The 13,878-nt window shown below is 35.2% G+C and overlaps 2 long non-coding RNA genes across 4 annotated transcripts; both read right to left on the bottom strand.

The window, feature by feature from the left end:
* Positions 1-2,333: 2,333 nt before the first annotated feature.
* On the bottom strand, positions 2,334-6,317 carry LOC139940104 (uncharacterized). The gene is made up of 3 exons (XR_011786383.1): positions 6,210-6,317; positions 4,763-4,908; positions 2,334-2,472 (listed from the first exon to the last, which is right to left on the bottom strand). It is a non-coding gene; the product is annotated as an uncharacterized lncRNA (long non-coding RNA).
* Positions 6,318-7,156: 839 nt separating this feature from the next.
* Positions 7,157-13,499, bottom strand: LOC139939633 (uncharacterized). 3 transcript variants are annotated; one of them, XR_011786333.1, is made up of 8 exons: positions 13,371-13,499; positions 12,388-12,554; positions 11,836-11,934; positions 11,116-11,214; positions 10,409-10,516; positions 9,697-9,795; positions 9,000-9,100; positions 7,157-8,455 (listed from the first exon to the last, which is right to left on the bottom strand). It is a non-coding gene; the product is annotated as an uncharacterized lncRNA (long non-coding RNA). The 3 variants fall into 3 exon arrangements; XR_011786335.1 differs by having other exon boundaries at positions 12,388-12,536; positions 13,371-13,491; XR_011786334.1 differs by lacking the exon at positions 11,836-11,934.
* Between the last annotated feature and the right edge of the window lie 379 nt (positions 13,500-13,878).

Below are 13,878 nucleotides of genomic sequence, written 5' to 3'. Positions count from 1 at the left end.
CAGAGATAGGAGAGGGAGGGTTGGGGGGGTTGGCAAGTGGGGGCAAAGACACCATTTTACACGATCTTAGAGCATCTGAAACATTACCAAAGGATTTCTATCTGTTAGTAATTTACAAGATTCATAACAATATTGAATAGCCAAGTTGTTTACAACGTTTGTGGTGTAACCCCAGAGTTAGGGGAGGGGGGGGGTGGCAAGTGGGGGCAAAGACATCATTTCAAAGAATATTTCACTGTAACATGTCATTAAAAAAGCAGTAGTGATGAGAGCAGTAGTCTCTCGCAAAGCAGACGTATTGCATGATGGTTACGCTATCACCGCAACAGACATTTAAACGACTTGTTCCCAAGTTCGTCTCATGTTTAGCAAAGTTTGAGGGCCCCTCTGGTTACGCCACTTGTTTTAAACTACAACAATCTAATTGCACCTGTTCATCTCTACATGTAGGCAAACACACACAAATGAAAGGGCACTCTAGTCAATAAGTTTTTAAGAAGGATAATAATAGTATTAGTGGCTTCTTATAAAGGGCTCGTATTCATCACTTAGTATTTTCCTGTAGGTATTGTGGAGTAATATGCAGCCAATCCGGCCAAGAATACTTGGGGTAAGCCCCTTCTCTTTGTGATAAAAGTGCACCAGGTTCTTTTATGTGCATTACACAGCACATAGAACCAACGGTTTAGCGTGTCCCACCCTACCCCACCCCCACCCCCAATCCCAAGGACACATCAATTATGGTTAAGTGTCACGACCGGGACTCGAACCTACACTCTGCTGTATATAGAAACATCAACAGAGCTTCAGTCCGTAGTTCTTGTCCGTTTAATCTGAAAGTTCATGGAGTATTAAGTTTCAGATAGTTTAACCTGCTCTGAAATAAATCTTTCTTGCTTTTGTGTTGATTGTCGCAATCAATGTAAGCCTGATATGTTAGCGTTTCTTGGTCATTCAAATTCAAAGTTAGTAATTTGGTGTGTTCACTGACACCGGATGATGTGAATGAATTCACTGATTTCCCAAAGCAATGAAGTTGTAATTGTCACAAGTAAACGCTGATCCAAAAACAAGTTTGTTCTGAAAAAAGAACCATTATACTTGACATTGGTGATCAGTCAGTTTGTACAATTACTCAATAATCCATCCAGTCTCTGCTTATGTTACAGAATAAATAGGATACATGCTTACTGGGATCAAAAAGAGTGATCGTCTTATAACTTAAAATGAATTTGGCTTGATACAAGAAATGGTATCCGAAGCAAACATTGACATAATAGGGAGACCACCTACATAGGGCTGGCTCACTAAGTTGTGCGCTGGCATAATTAAATACGTAATTGGTTCACACCCAGTGCTCTAGTCAGTTTTTTTTTCTTTTTTTTCAACACTAAATTATCTACAGTTTACACTACCAGTTTCCCTTGTGGTTTACTTCTTGATAGAATCTAAAATCATAACTTGAAACTACTACAAACTGATCTTCGACAAAACTACGTCATACGTACACCCATACCTTAACCGCCACTTAACCGTCACATAGATTTATGATTGTATACTACACATACTAATTAATTGTCTTTCAATCATTTTACAGATGTGTGCTGGCAGAAGGACTTCAGGAGAAGTACGCCCGGCATAAACTCCTCAGAATTGGCAACGCTATGAGCTGAGCTGGAGAGTTCGATAAACCCAAACATTTATTGGTCTTTGTAGGACAGTTACACTCTCCAAGAGAGTGAATTAGGAATAACTGGATAAGAGCAATTCTACATGGTAGCAACACATGTTTATTTTTCAGCTTTAGCAGAAATGTGGCCACTGCAAATTATAGTGTGCTTTCTGCTTATGAGTTGATTGTTGTACTTAGTTTTGCCAGCAAAATGGCATAAGTATGTAACTTTAAATATTCTTCTGCCAGCACCAATCAATGATTTACCTTACATCAACAGTCGCAATAAATGGACTGGTTATTAGTAAAGGTCTGTTTACAAAATGTTAAGACTTCAACAAATTTACCTCATTGCTTTTTTGCACAATTTTAATATTGTAGGGGGACCAGGACTAGGGGGGAACATGGTCGGGATGGATCAGGGAAGTAAAATTGGCCTTGGGTGATAGTCCAAGCCTTCCTGCTACTGCCTAATCGAGTGGGGACTTGTTTTTGTACAACCCTGGCTTTCCCCCGGGGCCTGGACTGCGAGGCAATTTAAGTATATTGATGATGCTGTCAAAGTGCAGCCCCGTCAAAGTGTATATTTGTAAACAGACCTTTTTACAATTCATAAATAAAACAAAAAAGCCTACCTTATCCCAGTATTGAGTAGTTTACAGAGTTGAAGTACAAGAAGCTTGTAGTAAAGAGATGATGAAGTGTTTGAATTCATGATGACGCTGCAATTTACGTGTTCCTATCAAAGCCCTGGTGCATCTCTTGTGTGGAAACTGCTCCTCCTCATCATCTTAATGAACCTATAAACAGAAATACAAGAAAAAAGAATAATTAGTACACAATTATAAGAGCCACTGATCCAACTTAACAGTCTGGACATATCACAGTATAAGTTAAAAATAGCATAGGGCCTTTGGTGTAAAAGTGCCTGGAAAAAAGATACATCTTTAGGTTATATTTATTGAACTATATAGGCCTAAGCAAAATGACATGTCACATGTTTGTACATGGCAGATTTAGGCCACAACAGATTTTATGTATTTTTGTTATTTTTAAAAGGGCACCTCTTGTGGACTGTCAACTTCTTCTGAACTATTGTTAATATTTTTCTGTTAAGCAAAAGGAAGCAGGCTATGAGTTACAAATAGTACATGTGACAAGGCAGTTTGGCTGGCAACCTTACTCTGGTATTCAAAGGAAAATTGCTTTGTGCTAAGCTACTTTTGAGGCAAATAAACTGCTCATTGAAACTGGCCACTGGTTATGAAATTTCAGGCTTGCATTTTTAACAAACATCTGTCTTAATCAAATGAAATTGAGAAGTAATTTTAGCAGAAATCTATTTAATAATAATAGTATAATAATATGACTTGTAATGCGCACGTATCAACCCGTATTTGTTCAACTATTGTAATTGAGTTTTTTTGTACGGTAAAGAAATGCAATTAAAAAATCCATGATGGAATAAAATTATTTCAGTTGTTGACTTTTTTTATTTTTAAAATGTGAGATACATAGTTGAGACAGAATAGCTTAGGCTTAGCATGTAGTCGGAAGATGTATGAATGCATACTGGTGGTGGTATTGCATACATAAGCAAGTGGAATCATGCATTTTTTTGTTGGGGCGGGGGGGGGGGGGGGCTGCTGTCAGAAAAGGGTAGCATCTTGGGGGGCAATTCCAGATTGACAGAAAAGTGGGGTGCACATTTGGGAAAGGGGCCCTAATTTCATAAAGCCACGATAGCATAAAGCACCAACAAATCTTGCTAGCTAAACAGAAACTAGTTGCAGAGTCAAAATTCAAACTAGTAACCTCCACTCATGTATTGCTTAGCCTAGAAACTTGCTAAGCAGCATTTTGTGCTTGATAGCTTTATGAAATGGGACCAAGGCTGGTATTAATTTAAGGGGTTGCACTAGGGCTGGTTCAAGATTGAAAGAAAGTGGGGTGAGGGAATTGAAGTACAGGCTGGTAGTAGAAAGGGTTACATCTTGGGGGCGGTTCAAGATTGAAAGAAAGTAGGGGATTGAAGTACAGGCTGGTAGAAGAATGGGTTGCATCTTGGGGGTGGTTCAAGATTGAAAGAAAGTGGGAGGATTGTAGTACAAGCTGACAGTAGAAAGGGTTACATCTTGGGGGCGGTTCAAGATTGACAGAAAGTGGGGTGAGGGAATTGAAGTACAGGCTGGTAGTAGAAAGGGTTACATCTTGGGGGCGGTTCAAGATTGAAAGAAAGTGGGAGGATTGTAGTACAGGCTGACAGTAGAAAGGGTTACATCTTGGGGGCGGTTCAAGATTGAAAGAAAGTGGGAGGATTGTAGTACAGGCTGACAGTAGAAAGGGTTACATCTTGGGGGCGGTTCAAGATTGAAAGAAAGTGGGGGTATTGAAGTACAAGCTGGTAGTAGAAAATCTTGGGGGTGGTTCAAGAATGAAAGAAAGTGTGGGGGGTTTGAATTACAGGCTGGTAGTAGAACATCTTGGGGGGGGGGTTCAAGATTGAAAGAAAGTGGGGTTAGGGAATTGAAGTACAGTCTGGTGAAGAAAGGATTAAATCTTGGGGGTGGTTCAAGATTGAAAGAAAGTGGGAGGATTGTAGTACAGGCTGACAGTAGAAAGGGTTACATCTTGGGGGCGGTTCAAGATTGAAAGAAAGTGGGGGAATTGAAGTACAGGCTGGTAGTACAGGGGTTACATCTTGGGGGCAGTTCAAGATTGAAAGAATAGGGGGACTGAAGTACAGGCTGGTAGGAAAAAGGTTTAAATCTTGGGGTGGTTCAAAATTGAAAGAAAGTGGGGGAGGGGGATTGAAGTACAGGCTGGTAGTAGAAAGGGTTAAATCTTGGGGGCAGTTCAAGATTGAAGGAAAGGGGAGGTCGGGTAGAACAAGGGGTTAAATCTTGGGGGCAGTTCAATATTAGGGGGAGTTTGGGATTGATGTACAAGGCTGGTTGTAAAAAGGGTTATATTTTTGGGGCGGTTCCAGATTGACAGAATGGTGGTGTGCATTGAGCAATTTCAGCATTATGCAGTACTGATAACAAAACTAAATCGCAAGAAAAATAAACAAAGTAAGGCATAACTCACCAGTATTTGCAGTAACTTCAAGATGGAACAGTTCTGTCATCTGACAAGGACTTCTCACGTGGTTATGTTTGGTGATGGGTACAATCCTGTCTGTTGCATCCGTAACCAATAACGATGAACACAAACCAAAGTTACTTCAAGGATTCCTAAAAAAGGGTAAACAGCAAAAATTTGAGTAAAAAATTGGTTCTTTTATGGGGTGTTAACTTTCATGCATTTTAAAAACTAAGTCTTTACAACTTTTCCTTCCTCCGTGATTGAAATGAAACACATGTTAAAGGTATGTGCTGCTTACTCCTAGAAGTATGAGGTTTGTGCCACGGAACGAACCTCAGTTTTTGGAGTAGGGACTGATAAAAACTATTAGCCCATATTATAATAGTCCTCATAATATAAACACTTGAGCCAGTGGCTCAACTTTGACTGAACCAGTCTTGGCTCAATGTGAGTCAATCATAATCTTTGGAGCCATTTGTGAACATAAATGGCCGACCGTGTTAGTTCGCAAAGTAAAATGAAAACCATGCAATTTCGAGTGATACTTGAGTGGATCATTATATTCTACTTTTAAAATATCTTTTTAATCATATGCATTTTATAATAAACAGTTACAAATGCCTTTCAAAGACCAACTCGACCGATCCAAGGCAACGTGTTCCTTTAACGTGACTCTCTGTAACAAGCTTGAATATATGCCGTACTACAAATCGATATATATGTCGATCGGTAGTCGACAAAGCATCCTAACGGAAACATCACACCAACTTTCTTTTCAAAGAAGACAGTCAAGTGGACAAATTTCAGTTTTAGACGTGGGAGGGAAAACCCCTTATTAAGGAAAAAAACCTACAGTCATGCTAGGACTAAAAAACACAGTCCACATGCAGGGCTAGGCTCCGGTCGGGGAATTGAATCGGGTTCACAGAGCCTCAGAGGAACCTGCCCCTGCCTGAGCTAGAGCTAGAGGGTAAAGGCAGGGACAGAAAGAAATCACCGACTGACCCTAGCCAGGTTGGACTCCTCCGTTGCATGCAGAGGCACTGACTGACGTCCTACAACCAGGGCATGGGGCTCTATGTCCTATGGATGATGAGAGTATCGTCCTATGTTATTGTTAAATGACTTCTTTCTATCACTTTAGCCAGTCCGTACTCATTGCTTGAAGGAACGGTAACATACTAACAACATAGTTAGGAATACGAAAGCTAAAGTAACCCCAAATCATCAATGACATTCAACAACACTAGTCCACTAAGTGACTAACGTTAACGCCAACCATTGCCAACACTACGACATCGACAAACAAGTTTTAGTTTCATAAAATTTAACCTCACTTTACAAAAGGGTGATAAAACTGTGCACAACGGCGTATAGATACACACCAAGAATCTACAAGCTATTTCCAGACGATTTAAACAATAAACTAAACAAACAAATCATTACTTACCGATGTTTTGGTTTGAAAACATTTTGATTTGAAGTCTTCGTGTGAGCAGACGACATGTTTACGTAAATTGTGCAGGCTAGGGAGTTTGGTACTGAATGCACATGCGCAGGACCAAAGCGCCCTCTTGAGATGAGCGCACAATGATACTATGCCCTTTTCGAAACCACGGTAGTACGCCTTGGACTATCAGGCTTTGACCTCTATTTTAATGGTTAAAGCTTCGTAAGTGACTGAGCCGGAGCATAAATGCAGTGGTTTCGAAAAGGGCATTAAACTGGGCGGGGAGGTTGCCGTGGGGGCGGGGCCAGGGAAGGGTGGGGGTGACCAATTCACTTTGCTTATTGTCTTTAATGTTCAGTTAACTGTCACAGCTATAGTTTCTGCAACCATTCCTATATTTGCATCATATGGATGTTGAATGGAACATTTAAAAAGAACCTATTGCATTTGCACCAACAATTTAATAGATGTTTATATTTTTGCATCTGGAATAAAGACATATTTTTTTTCTTTTCACCAATGTAATGGGTTCCAATCCCTCCCGAGTCTGGATTTTGTCTTCACAGAACGTAGGGAAGTACTCAGTCTTAAAAGGCAGTGGTGCGGGTAAAAAACTAATTCTAACTAAAGTGAAGTTAGCATAGTTCAGGAATTTTGTATTTTAGTTTTGTGTTAAATTTCATCTTCTTCAGCGAAAATAACCCATTTTGGTGCCAATTGACTGCCTTTTAACTTTTGAACCCACACCAACTACATCAAGGTACTAATGAATAAATGTTTGGGTATACCAGATATAGAGAAAAGTAGTAATTCTCTTATGAAAATATATGTGTGGGAAAATAAATTAATTGTTACTTTTAAAGATAAATAGGAACACAAACAGACAAATCTTCAAAGACAAAGTGGCAAATTTCATGAATAATTTATTACAAATTTCAATGACAACCTTCATTATACATAAAAAAGTTATATCTTCTGCATTAAAACACCACTTATAGGAAAATAAATTTAAGTATAATACATCTTTATTAATTTCAAATATTATAACATAGATGAAACTATCTTTTGGCTTGTCACAGGCATTAAAGGGGATAGGTACTTTTTATACAACACAAAACTAAAACATCCACAAATGAAAACTTTAATCTGAGAAGCGTTATGCAGTAAGGCATTTCAGATTGTTTTCCTTTTGGGGATTATTCTTTCTGCCTGGACAAAACCGTTTTGAATGTTCGGTGATATCTAAAAAGTTCCTAGTTTTAAATATTCCTAGGACTAGTCCTAATTAGTAAGATCTATCTTGATGACCCAAGGAAGTTTTAACTCTGTAATTGTAACCTTATGTCATAAGTCATGTAGTCTCTAAGGTGCTTACTATGTGGGGTTTCCCCAAAAAACTTGAGCTGTGTACAATTTGTGACTGCAGAAAGTTTAAACTCAATACTTGTAAACCTAAGATATCAGCAGTCACATGGTCTCTAACTAATTTAATTTTTTTGATAAAGAAAATATTGAGCTTTGTAGGCATTTTGCTCTTCTCATGTTAAGTCTGATCTTTTAAACACTGGGCCAGAACATATTTTGAGCTACAAGCTATGCTGTCTTATTGGGTTCCCCCCTAAATTTGAGTTGTGTACAATTTGTGCCTGCAGGAAGTTTGAGCTTTTTTGTCATTGTAAGTTTATATTATCAGTCACATGGTCTCTACTCTGTAATATTTGGGTTTTCCCTACATTTTAGCCGTGTACCATTTGTGCAATGCAGAAAGTTAAAACTCAGTACTTGTTTAAACTTGTACATGGGCCCAATTGCATAAAGCTGTCAGCAGAAAATAGTGCTTTGCAAATTTCAGTCCCTGGTCATTGTCTTGGCGCTGTTGAACTACTCCCCCAAAAATGAAAATTTCCTCATAGGATGCCCTTTACCAAATGGCATCTTGTAGACCATTACATGGTGCTTTGTGAGAACAGTAGGTCCCATAATTTAAAAGCAGTAGGTCCCATATACCTAACTGGAAAATACTGACAAATTGAAGTACCCTTGAGCTACACTTAGTGACAGATATGTGCTTTATAAGAAGACACTATTATTATTAATTTTTCTAGTGTTATTAAATTAATTTGACTGGTATAAGGGTCAGACTTCCTGGTCCCCATCGAGACAGCTTTATTCTCTGGATGCTGCTCTTGCAAGATTACCAAGGCGCTTTAATACGACCTGTGACCCTCAGTAGCTTCAAGTTGTACCTGGAAAATAATAAAATAAATAATAATAGTTACAATATTTATAAAGGGGGGGAAATTAATATTACACAATAAAAGCATTCACAAAATTAAATGTAAAAAAATAAAAAAACATAGCAAGCAAGAAATAAGGGAATAAAACGGTTGTTAATATTATCAACAAAAAATATTCACAAAGGTAAATTATTTAACAACACAAGATAATCACGAAGCAAGGGAAGAAAAGTTTGTTATTATACACAAAAATATTCAAAAATACTAATTATTTAACAAATACAAGATACAAAATACAAGATAAACGAGAGAAAAGTTATCATTATTCATTGATGGTGTATTCAAAGAACAACATGGCTTGGCCAAAATGCAGAATTGTGGAAACATACAAAATGGTAAAAACATTCAAATCTACTTTTAAACTTTTGATAGAATCGTTTCAAATTTGAGAGAAAGAGTTGATACAAAAATAGTAAAAAAAACGCAACCTTATTTGTTTTATTACATTAAATTCTATTGCTTATTGTTTGGTTATGTTATTAATGTTACATACCTTTGCACAGATTCAAGGAGAAATTTATCAAGTTCAAAAAAGGAGCTTTTTGTATCAATGTACAAAACTTGAAGAGGCTCAGTCAGATCTGGAAACTTCCTCTAACAATTGAAGAAAATAAAATATTGAGAAGTTATTTAATGTATTTGGACTGGCAGGAAAATGCAAGTGCATTTATAAATAACAATCAGAAAATTGTTGAAATGGGGGGGGGGGGGAGGTAATATTATACAATAAAAATATTCGACAAATTAAATAGTTTAAAAATACATGATTAGCAATTAATAAGGGAGGAAAAACACTTGTTATTATTCTACAACAAAAGTATTCACATAAGTAAATTATTTAAGAACAAACGATAAGAAAATGATAAGAAAATTTGTTATTATTATACAACAAAATCATTCACAAAATTAAATTACTCAACAAATACAATATATGAAACAGATTTAAACGAGAGAAAGTTATCATGATTCATTAAAGGTGTGTTCAATTAATGAACATGGCTTGGCCAAAAAGCAAAATTGTGTAAACATACAAATGATAAAAACAATCAAATCTACTTTCGGTAGAATCGTTGAGAAACAGTTGATAAAAAAATAATAGAAAAAACAAGACCTTATTATATTTGATTACATTAAATTCTACAATATAACTTTGATTGGTTATGATTCATTTTGTTATTAATATTACATACCTTTGCACAGATTCATGGAGAAATTAATCAAGTTCAGAAAATGAGCTTTTTGTATCAATGTACAAAATTTGAAGAGGCTCAGTCAGATCTGGAAACTTCCTATAATAATTGAAGAAAATAAAACATTGAGAAGTTATTTAATGTCTTGGGACTGGCATGAAAATGCAAGCACATTTATAAAATATAACAATCAGAAAATTGTTGAAATGAGAGGGGGGGGATAATATACAATACAAATATTCACAAAATAGAATAGTTTAAAAATACATGATTAGCAAGAATTAAAGGAGGAAAAACGGTTGTTATTATTCTACAACAAAAATATTCGCAAAAGTAAATTTCTTTAAAAACACAAGATAAGCAAGACACAAGGGAAGAATGTTTGTTATTATTATACAACAAAATCATTCACAAAATTAAATTATTCAACAAACACAATATATGAAACAGATTTAAACGAGAGAAAAATATCATTATTCATTAAAGGTGTGTTCAAATAACGAACATGGCTTGGCCAAAAAGCAGAATTGTGTAAACATAAAAATGCTAAAAGTATTTAAATCTACTTTTTAGACTTTTGGTAGAATCGTTGAGAAACAGTTGATAAAAAAATAATAGAAAAAAAACAAAACCTTATTATATTTGATTACATTAAATTCTAGAATATAAATTTGATTGGTTTTGTTTGGTTTTTGTTAATAATATTACATACCTTTACACGGATTCATGGAGAAATTCATCAAGTTCAGAAAAGGCTCATTTTGTATCAATGTACAAAATAAACAAAACTTAAAGAGGCTCAGTCAAATCTGGAAACTTCCTGTAAAATTGAATAAAATAAAATATTGAGAAGTTATTTAATGTATTGGGACTGGCAGGAAAATGCAAATTGTGCATGTATAAATAACAATCAGAAAATTGTTGAAATGAGGGGGGGGGGGGTTATATTATACAATAAAAATATTCGACAAATTAAATAGTTTAAAAATACATGATTAGCAATAAATAAGAGAGGAAAAACGTTTATTATTCTACAACAAAAGTATTCACAAAAGTAAATTATTTAAGAACACACGATAAGCAAGACACAAGGGAAGAATGTTTGTTATTATTATACAACAAAATCATTCACAAAATTAAATTATTCAACAAGTACAATATATGAAACAGATTTAAACGAGAGAAAGTTATCATTATTCATTAAAGGTGTGTTCAAATAACGAACATGGCTTAGCCAAAAACGGAATTTTGTATACATACAAATGATAAAAACAATCAAATCGACTTGTGGTAGAATCTTTGAGAAACAGTTGATAAAAAAATAATAGAAAAAACAAAACCTTATTATATTTGATTACATTAAAATCTACAATATAAATTCGATTGGTTACGTTTCATTTTGTTATTAATATTACATACCTTTGCACGGATTCATGGAGAAATTAATCAAATTCAGAAAAGGAGCTTTTTGTATCAATGTACAAAACTTGAAGAGGCTCAGTCAGATCTGGAAACTTCCTATAACAGTTGAATAAAATAAAATATTGAGAATTTATTTAATGTCTTGGGACTGGCATGAAAATGCAAGTGCATTTATAAAATATAACAATCAGAAAATTGTTGAAATAAGGGGGGGGGGGTAATATTATACAGTAAAAATATTCACAACATTAAATAGTTTAAAATACATGATTAGCAACAAATAAAGGAGGAAAAACGGTTGTTATTATTCTACAACAAAAATGTTCACAAAAGTAAATTATTTAAAAACACACGATAAGCAAGACACAAGGGAAGAATGTTTGTTATTATTATACAACAAAATCATTCACAGAATTAAATTATTCAACAAATACAAGATAAGAAGCAGATAAAAAAGAGAAAAGGTTATCATTGATCATTTATTGTGTATTCAAATAACAAGCATGGCTTGGCCAAAAAGCAGAATTGTGGAAACATACAAAATGGTAAAAACATTCAAATCTATTTTTAGACTTTTGATAGAATCGTTTCAAATTTGAGAAAAACAGTTGATAAAAAAAAGAACAAACAAAACCTTATTATATTTGATAACATTAAATTCTACAATATTAATTTGATTGGTTATGTTTTGTTTTTCTTTATATTAATAATACATACCTTTGCACAGATTCATTGAGAAATTAATCAAATTCAGAAAAGGAACTTTTTGTATCAATGTACAAAACTTGAAGAGGCTCAGTCAGATCTGGAAACTTCCTGTTACAATTGAATAAAATAAAATATTGAGAATTTATTTAATGTCTTGGGACTGGCATAAAAATGCAAGTGCATTTATAAAATATAACAATCAGAAAATTGTTGAAATAAGGGGGGGGGGGGGGTAATATTATACAGTAAAAATATTCACAACATTAAATAGTTTAAAAATACATGATTAGCAACAAATAAAGGAGGAAAAACGGTTGTTATTATTCTCCAACAAAATATAAAAGTAAATTATTTAAAAACATAAGCAAGACACAAGGGAAGAACATGTGTTATTAATATACAACAAAAATATTCACATAATGAAATTATTTAATACAAGCAGAAAAGCAATGAGATAAACAAGAGAAAAATCATAATTGTTCATTATTTGGTCAAACAATTGAAAACATGGCTTGATCAAAATGCCAAATTGCAGATAAATTAGGGTGAATATGTAATTACCTTTTCATAATTGCATATTAACAAGGTGTAATAGTGCAGAATCGGAGTTTGCTGGACACTAGGCTTCTAAGCAGTAGCTTGAGACATCTCTTCTGTGCAACAAACAGCCACAATGACTGACCTGACAACCTCCGTTTGGATCACTTGATCTGTAAATGAAATGAAAACTGAAGAAGAGATTTAGATTCAAGTTTCATTTTTATTTCAAACTTACAAACTTCGGAGGTAAGTACTAAAAGCAAACTTTAATATTTATTGAAATTAAACAAGGAACTTGAACAAGTAATGATAAACCAAGTGTACAAGTTGCCCACAATTAATCATTTGTCAACACTAAAAGATTCAAAAATGAGTTGTTTACGAGCTCTTTCAAGGCCATTGGTAAAGCGTATGGATCACAAAAAGTGGATCATGAACCTTATCGATATACATGTACGAAGTACCTGGATGGAGTAGTCTGTCTATCTACATTCCAATGATTACATCCCTCCAGCCAGAGGAGTATAGTCATACTTGGGTGCAAAAGTGCTTGGTCACGGGAACAAATATAAAAAAAAGTGCTAGAAACTGAGGTCAAGGTGCAAGTAAACAGATAGGGTATTCCAGATAGTACAGATGACACTTGGGAAATGGGAAGAAACTATGCTGGTATGAGATTGAGAGTGGACAATACAATGCTGTTGTGTTAATTGTACTCGTAGATGGTGGCCTCTCGTAAAAATGTGTAATTTTTGGTAGAAGTACAGTCTTGAATAAATGTAGAATCATATTCTAAGTGAACAAATTGTGCCGACTATCCCCTCTCGTCACAGTCTAACTACTATGGTGTGATGATGATTGTGCCCACATAGTTGTACAGGCTTGTCCTACTCCTGTCGGTAGGTGGCGCTCTAATGAAACATTTCAACTCAAGTGAGCAGTATCGACGACGAAAAACACAATTATTTCAGCATTTTCATGTTCAAAAAGCAACAGTTACTTACCAAAATGTTCTACAATTCTTGCGGAACTTGCCAACTTGTCTAAGTGCATCAAAAACATGTAACTTTGGGACATTTTCCCGTCGTCTGAAAGACGTAAACGTCCACGCGTGTGCTGAGCGACGAGCGCCATTCTTTTCACCCGAGTGCGCATGTCCCACTCAACTATGCATACACCCTGCATCATAGTTCCCAAATGTTGATATTAAAAGTTTAAAAAAAATATTTTAGACAATTAAATAATTCTATTGAGTTAATTGATATTGCAGTGTTTAATATCATATTTAGAGGCAAATAGCTCTTTCCCCCGTGATAATCATTCTATGGCGGAGTGATATCGACCTCTTCAAGGTAAGTTTGGCACACACCATGGCGGTACCACTTGTTAAAGGAGTGGCACAAGTTTTAAAAAGGGACCCCAATACATATACAGATAGATATACACCGCCCCCTATTTGAATGGGCCAATACAATTAATTTTAAAGGGCCTAGTTTAAAAAGGATTGTCTTA

The sequence above is a fragment of the Asterias amurensis genome, chromosome 7 (genome assembly GCF_032118995.1).
Source record: "Asterias amurensis chromosome 7, ASM3211899v1".
NCBI classification, from domain to species: domain Eukaryota; kingdom Metazoa; phylum Echinodermata; class Asteroidea; order Forcipulatida; family Asteriidae; genus Asterias; species Asterias amurensis.
The sequence above is the reverse complement of the archived record's forward strand: the minus strand, read 5'-3'. Positions and strand labels throughout refer to the sequence as shown.